Source organism: Triticum dicoccoides, chromosome 7B (genome assembly GCF_002162155.2).
Source record: "Triticum dicoccoides isolate Atlit2015 ecotype Zavitan chromosome 7B, WEW_v2.0, whole genome shotgun sequence".
Classification (NCBI taxonomy): domain Eukaryota; kingdom Viridiplantae; phylum Streptophyta; class Magnoliopsida; order Poales; family Poaceae; genus Triticum; species Triticum dicoccoides.
In genome coordinates, this window is record NC_041393.1 from 56,080,008 (window position 1) to 56,088,018 (window position 8,011).

Here is an 8,011-nt window from a genome sequence, read left to right on the forward strand (position 1 = left end):
ATACGTGTCGGTTCCCCTTCTGTCACTGGGATCAAGCAACGTAAGATCGAACCCATCACAAAGCACCTCTTCCCATGGCAAGAAAAAGCGATCTAGTTGGCCTAACTACACCAACGATTCGAAGAAGAAATACGAGGCTATAAGTAATCATGCATATAAGAGATCAAAAGACTCAAATAACTTTCATGGATCAAAATATAGATCTAATCATAAACTCAAAGTTCATCGGGTCCCAACAAACACATCGCAAAATGAGTTACATCAAATAGATCTCCAAGAGACCATTGTATTGAGAATAAAGAGAGAGAGAGAGAGAGAGAGAGAGAGAGGAAGCCATCTAGCTACTAATTACATTCCCATAGGTCAACAATGAACTACTCACGCATCATCGGAGAGGCATCGATGAGGATGATGAACCCCTCTGTGATGGTGTCTAGATTGGATCAGGTGGTTCTGGAACTTGCGTTGGCTGGAATTGATTTTCGTCGACTCCCCTAGGGTTTATGGAATATTGGGCTATTTATAGAGCAAAGAGGCAGTGCGGGAGGCCACCGAGGTGGGCACAACTCATAAGGGCGCGCCTGGAGGCCACCGAGGTGGGCACAACTCATCAGGGCGCGCCTGGGCCTCCAGGCGCGCCCTGGTGTCTTGTGCTCACCTCGCCCCCCCCCCCCTCTTCGGTACTTCTTTGGCCAACTGGATGTCTTCTAGTCCAAAAAGTCCACAAAAAGTTTCATTGCGTTTGGACTCTGTTTGATATTTATTTCCCTGCGATGTAAAAAACAAGCAGAAAACAACAACTAGCACTTGGAACTATGTCAATAGGATAGTCCCAAAAAATGATATAAAGTTGCTATAAAATGATTGTAAAACATCCAAGAATGATAATATAAAAACAATCAAGAATTATAGATATGTTGGAGACGTTTCACGCTTCAGCTTTTCAACTCTCACGTAATACATGAGCGCAAGCCATGGATATAGCACTATGGGTGGAATAGAGTTTGGTGATGTATATAACATGGAGAAGACAAAAAAAGGAGAAAGTCCCACATCAATAAGGCTAATCAATGGGCTATGGATATGCCATCAATTGATGTCAATGCAAGGAGTAGGGATTGCCATGCTAAGAGCTATAAGTGAATGAAAGCTCAAAAATAAAACTAAGTGGGTGTGCATCCAACTTGCTTTCTCATGAATACCTCGAGCATTTGAGGAAGGCCATCATTGAAATATACAAGACAAGTTCTATAATAGTTATATGCAAATGAAAGCATAGGAGACTCTCTATATGAAAAACATGGTGCTACTTTGAAGAAAAAGTGTGGAAAGGATAGTAACATTGCCCCTTCTCTCTTTTTCTCTCATGTTCTTATTTTTCATTTCTCCTTTTTTTGTTGGGCTCTTTTTGGCCTCTTTTTTGTGGGATTTTTTGGCCTCTTTTTTGTGGGATCTTCTTGGCCTTTTTTATTTCCTCACTTGGGACAATGCTCTAATAACGAATATAATGATCATCAAACTTCTATTTACTTACAACTCAAAAAAATTACAACTCGATACTAGAACAACATATGACTCTATATGAATGCCTCCGGCGGTGTACCGAGATGTGCAATGATCTAGCGTAACTTGTATAAAAAATGATGAATGGTGGCTGAGCCACAAATACTATTCCATCTGTATGATCATGCAAAGCAATATGACAATGATGATGTGGGTCATAATAAAATGGAATGGTGGAAATTGCATGGCAATATATCTCTGAATGGTTATGGAAATGCCATAATATGTAGGTATGGTGGCTGTTTTGAGGAAGATATAAGGAGGCATATTTGTGATAGAGTGTATCATATCACATGGTTTTGATGCACCAGTGAAGTTTGCACCACATCTCAAGGTGAGAAAGCGCAATGCATGGTACCGAAGAGGCTAGCAAATTGCGGAAAGTTGAGAGTGCGTATAATCCATGGACTCACATTAGTCATAAAGAACTCGCATGCGTATTGCAAAAGTTTATTAGCCCTCGAAGCAAAGTGCTACTATGCATGCCCCTAGGGGGATAGATTGATTAGAAAATACCATCGCTCATTCGCAACCGCCACTCATAAGAAGTCAATCAATAATAAATCATGCTCCAACTTCTTAGCATAATGACAGACTATATGTGCATGCTTCGGGAATCACAAATTTTAACACCAATATTCTTACTAAACCACAATTACTCACTAGAACAACCCACATATTACCACCTTTATATCGCAAAACTATTGCAAGGAATCAAACTTATCATATTCAATGATCTACAAGAAAGTTTTTATTATATCCCTCTTGAATACCTATCATATTGGGACCAAATTCATCACCCGTACTAATTGCCATTACTATTATCAACTCTCAGAAAGATATAAGTGAAGCATGAGAGTGCAACTATTTCTTTAAAATAAAACCACCGATGTGCTCTAATAAATATAAGTGAAGCACTAGAACAACTGCCTAGCTTAAAAGATATAAGTGAAGCACATAGAGTATTCTAACAAATCATGAATAATGTGTATCCCTCTCAAAAAGGTGTGTTCAGCAAAGATGATTGTGACAAACTAAAACTCAAACAAAGCAAAGACTCGTATAACACGCGACACTCCAAGCAAAACTCATATCATGTGATGAATAAAAATATAGCTCCATGTAAAATTACCGATAGTTGGTAGAAGAAAGAGGGGATGCCCCGGAAGGCATCCCCAAGCTTTGATGCTTGGGAGTCCTTGAATATTACCTTGGGGTGCCTCGGGCATCCCCAAGCTTAGGCTCTTACCACTCCTTATTCCTTCATCCATCGTGATCTCACTCAAAGCTTGAAAACTTCAACACACAAAACTCAACAAAAACCTTCATGAGATCCGTTACCATAACAAAGCAAATCACTACTTTATGTACTGTTGTAAACCCATTTATATTTTATTATTGCATAACACCTATTGTATTCTAATTTCACCATGGATTATACCCCCCCAATAGAATCCATAGATTCATCAAAACAAGCAAATAACACAACAAAAACAGAATCTGTCAAAAACAGAACAATCTGTAATAATTCGTACAATGACCATACTTATGTAACTCCAAAAATTATTAAAAATCAGGACAACATGGAAAATTTGTATATCAATCATGTGTAAAATTTCAGAATTTTATAACACTCCAGAAATTTTAGCAATTCTTCTACTGGATGCAGAAGTTTCTGTTTTTTCACAGAAACAAAGCAACTATCATCCAAATCATCCCAAAGGCTTTACTTGGCATAAACACTAATTTAAAACACAGAAACACAACCATAACAGTAGCATAATTGTGTGCACACACAAAACCATAAAACGAAACAAGAAAATTAAGATAACTATTAGGTTGCCTTCCAACTAGCACTATTGTTTTATGCCCCTGGCTAGGCGTAATGCATAGTTTCAAGTGTTGTCATCTTTCAAATTAATTCCATAGGTGGCCCTTATAATGGATTCATATGGTGGCTTGATTCTCTTTCTATGGAATGTTCCATACCCTTCTTTAAAGGAAATTGAAATTTTATATTCCCTTCTTTCATATCAAGAATAACACCTATGGTTCGTAGGAAAGGCCTACCAAATATTATGGGACAAGCCGGATTGCAATCAATCAAGCACAATGAAATCAATGGGCACATAATTCCTATTTGCAAGAATATGAACATCATTTGTTCTACCCAAAGCTTTCTTAATAGTGAAATCCGCTAAGTGCAAATTAATAGAACATTCATCCATATTGGCAAAACCCTAGCAAATCACATAGATATTTTGGTATTGTGGAAATGCTAGCACCCAAATCACATAAAACATTGCACTCGTAATTTTTAATTTTAACTTTAATGGTAGGTTCCCACTCATCTTGTTCATTAACATCGTCGAATTGTTTTGCAAATAGCATCTAACAAGGTGGAATGTTCTTTAAGTTCTTCAGTAAAAAAATTGTTGTGCTCAAATCACGTAAACATGAAGTCCTTAGTATTTTTCTCAATTTCGGCCAACCGTTTATGATAAGAGATATCATAATAGTTTTCTCGAGACATTGCGACAAAGCAAGAAACAAGAAAAAGGCAAATGGAAAATGTTTTTGTGAAAATGTTTTAGAAGTTGGGGAGATGAAAACAAGAGGCAGATGAGAAATAATTTAAATGCAAGGATATCAAAGTTTATGTGATGGTACTTGATAGATGTTGATGATGCTTCCGCGGTGACGGCGCCAGAAATTCTTCCTGCTACTTGTGAGCTGCGTTGGGATTTCCTCGAAGACGGGATGATGTAGTACAATATATAGAAATGAGTATTTCCCTAAATCAAGAACCAAGTTATCCATCCAGTAGGAGAACCACGCAACACCTTGTTAGAAGTACCTACACACAAAATAACAAATGTTTGCACCCAACGCGAACAAGGGGTTGTCAATCCCTCGACGGTTGATTGCAAGGATCAAATCTCATAGTGATATATAGATAGCACAAAAATATAAAATATAATAAAGTTTCAGGAAGGTATTTTTGGATTTTAAAAATGATAAAAGTAGACCTAAGGGCCATAGTTTTCACAAGAGGCTTCTCTCTTGAAAATAGCATACGGTAGGTAAACAAATTACTGTTGGGCAATTGATTGAAAAGTGAATAATCATGATGATATCCAAGCCAATGGTCATGTATATAGGCATCACGTCCGAGACAAGTAGACCAACTCCTGCTTGCATCTACTATTATTACTTCACACATCGACCGCGTCTTCATAACCTGCAAGTATAGGGGATTAGTTGTAGCCTCTTTTGATAAGTAAGAGTGTCGAATCCAATGAGGAGCTAAAGGTAGAACAAACATTCCCTCAAGTTCTATCGACCACCAATACAACTCTACGCACGCTTAACATTCGCTTTACCTAGAACAAGTATGAGACTAGAAGTACTTTGTAGGTGTTGTTGGATAGGTTTGCAAGATAATAAAGAGCACGTAAATAAAAAGTAGGGGCTGTTTAGATGAAGACACAACTAAGTTAGTTTTAGTAGAGAGCTTTTTGTCACAAGAAAGTTATTTGTCCCTAGGCAATTGATAACTAGACCGGTAATCACTGTTGCAATTTTATATGAGGGAGAGGCATAAGCTAACATACTTTCTCTTCTTGGATCACATGCACTTATGATTGGAACTCTAGCAAGCATCCGCAACTACTAAAGATCATTAAGGTAAAACCCAACCATATCATTATAAGGCATCAAGTCCTCTTTACTCCCATACGCAAACAACCTACTTACTCGGGTCTGTGCTTCTGTCACTCATGCCACCCACCATAAGCAAATCATGAACATATTGCAAACCCTATAGCGGGGATCCCTCATGCTTGCGCGACACGGAGAGCACCATAGTACAGCACCAATAATAAAACGTGCAACTCAAACCAATCACGATCATAAATTAACCCATAGGACAAAATGGATCTACTCAAACATCATAGGATAGCCATACATCATTGGGAAATAATATATAGCGTTCAGCACCATGTTTAAGTAGAGATTACAGCGGGTAAAAGATGGGTTACACCGCTGCATAGCGGGGGGAAGAGTTGGTGATGACGGTGGTGAAGTTGTTGGTGTAGATCGTTGTCGCGATGATGGCCCCGGCGGCGTTTCGGCGCCACCGGGAGAGAGGGGGAGATTGCCTCCCTTCTTTGTCTTCTTCTTCCTTGACCTTCCCCCTAGATGGGAGAAGGGTTTCCCCTCTGGTCCTTGGCTTCCATGGTGGCGGAGGGGTGGGAGCCCCTCTGATATTGGATCTCTCTCTATTTCCTTCTGTTTCTGCACTCCTGATTCTGCCCTTTCACCGTTTCTTAAATTCGCGGAGATCCGTAACTCCGATTGGGCTGAAATTTGGACACGGTTTTTATCCAGATATTGGCTTTCTTGCGGTGAAAGAAGGGCACCAACTGCCTTACGGAGTGGCCACAAGGGTCCAGGGCGCGCCCTTCACCCTCATGGGTCCCTCGGGCATCGTCTCACATTGATTCCATTTCCCAAAATTCACATATATTCCAAAAAAAAGTTTTGTAAGTTTTTATCCCGTTTGGACTCCGTTTGATATGGATTTTTTGCGAAACAAAAAACATGCAACAAACAAGAACTGGCATTGGGCACTCGATCAATATGTTAGTCCCAAAAATAGTATAAAAAGTTGCCAAAAGTATGTAAAAGTTGTAGAATATTGGCATGGAACAATCAAAAATTATAGAGACGACGGAGACATATCAGCATCCCAAAGCTTAATTACTGCTCGTCCTCGAGTACGTAAATGATAAAAAAGATAATTTTTGATGTGGAATGCTACCTGGCATAACCTTGATCATGTAATCTAATCATGGCATGAATATTAAGACACAAGTGATTCAAAGCAATAGTCTATCTTTTGACATTAAGACAATAATACTTCAAGCATACTAATAAAGCAATCATGTATTTCCAAAATAACATGGCCAAAGAATGTTATCCCTACAAAATCATATGGTCTGGCTATGCTCCATCTTCACCACACAAAGTATTTAAATCATACACAACCCCGGTTTTAGCCAAGCAATTGTTTCATACTTTAGTATTCTCAAACTTTTTCAACTTTCACGCAATACATGAGCGTGAGCCATGGATATAGCAATATAGGTGGGATAGAATATGGTAGTTGTGGAGAAGACGAAAAATGGAGAAAGTCTCATATCAAGTAGGCAAATTAATGGGATATGGAGATGCCCATCAATCGATATCGATGCAAGTGAGTAGGGATTGCCATGCAATGGATGCACTAGAGCTATAAGTGTCTGAAAGCTCAAACTGAAAACTAAGTGGGTGTGCATACAACTTTCTTGCTCATGAAGACCTCGGGCATTTGAGGAAGCCCATCATCAGAATATACAAGCCAAGATCTATAATGAAAATTCCCACAAGTATATGAAAGTGATAACTCAAGAGACTCTATATATGAAGAACATGGTGATACTGTGAAGCACACGTGTGGTAAAAGGATAGTAACATTGCCCCTTTTATCTTTTTCTCTCATGTTTTTTGTTTTTTTGGTGGGATTCTTTGGCCTATTTTTTTATTTGGGCTTCTTTGGCCTCTTTTATTTTTTTTAAGTCCAAAGACTCATCCCGATGTGGGGGAATCATAGTCTCCATCATCCTTTCCTCACTGGGACAATGCTCTAATAATGATGATCATCACTGTGACGCCCGGATAATCAAGCTACAGTAACCTCTGCTAATGACACCACGTCACCTCCGTTACTGTCGCTATTAGTTCGAAAATGATTCAAATTCAAATTTGAAATTAAGCCAAACAACAAAAGTTTTCCAAAAATGAAACTAAAATGTTCTAAATGTGTCGGATAAATCATAGGTAAATGGGGTGGTGAAACCAAACTTTTATGAAATGCTTAACTACACCATAATGATTTAAATAGTAGCAAAACTAATTATTTAAATGCCTTCACTAATTAAATAAAATATAACACTAAATTATTTGGGGACTAGAGTTTTTGTGGCAGTGGACTAAATTGAAATACCAAATTAGATGCCAAGTATATATTTCACAAAAAAACTAAACAATAAATTGTAACTAAAATAAAGCAGGGAGAAATAAATAAAAAGAAATGACTCAACAGAAATTAAAACAAAACAAAACAAAGTTGAAGAGGCACCCCTCCCCTGGGCCATTCGGCCCAGCTGGCCGGCCTAGTCCCCCCTGGCCTATATGGCCCTCCCCACTCCCGAAACCCTAGCTACCGCACCCATTTCCCCCCCACACCCACGTCTCCTCCCCCACTCCTCTCGATCCCCATCTGGATCGGGGAGGGGTTCGATCCACCTCCCCTCCTCTGCCCCCGATTGGATCGGGGGATCGATCCCCACTGCTACACGCGCGACGCCGCCCCGCGTCTGACGCCGCTGGACCTCGCGGCCACCCC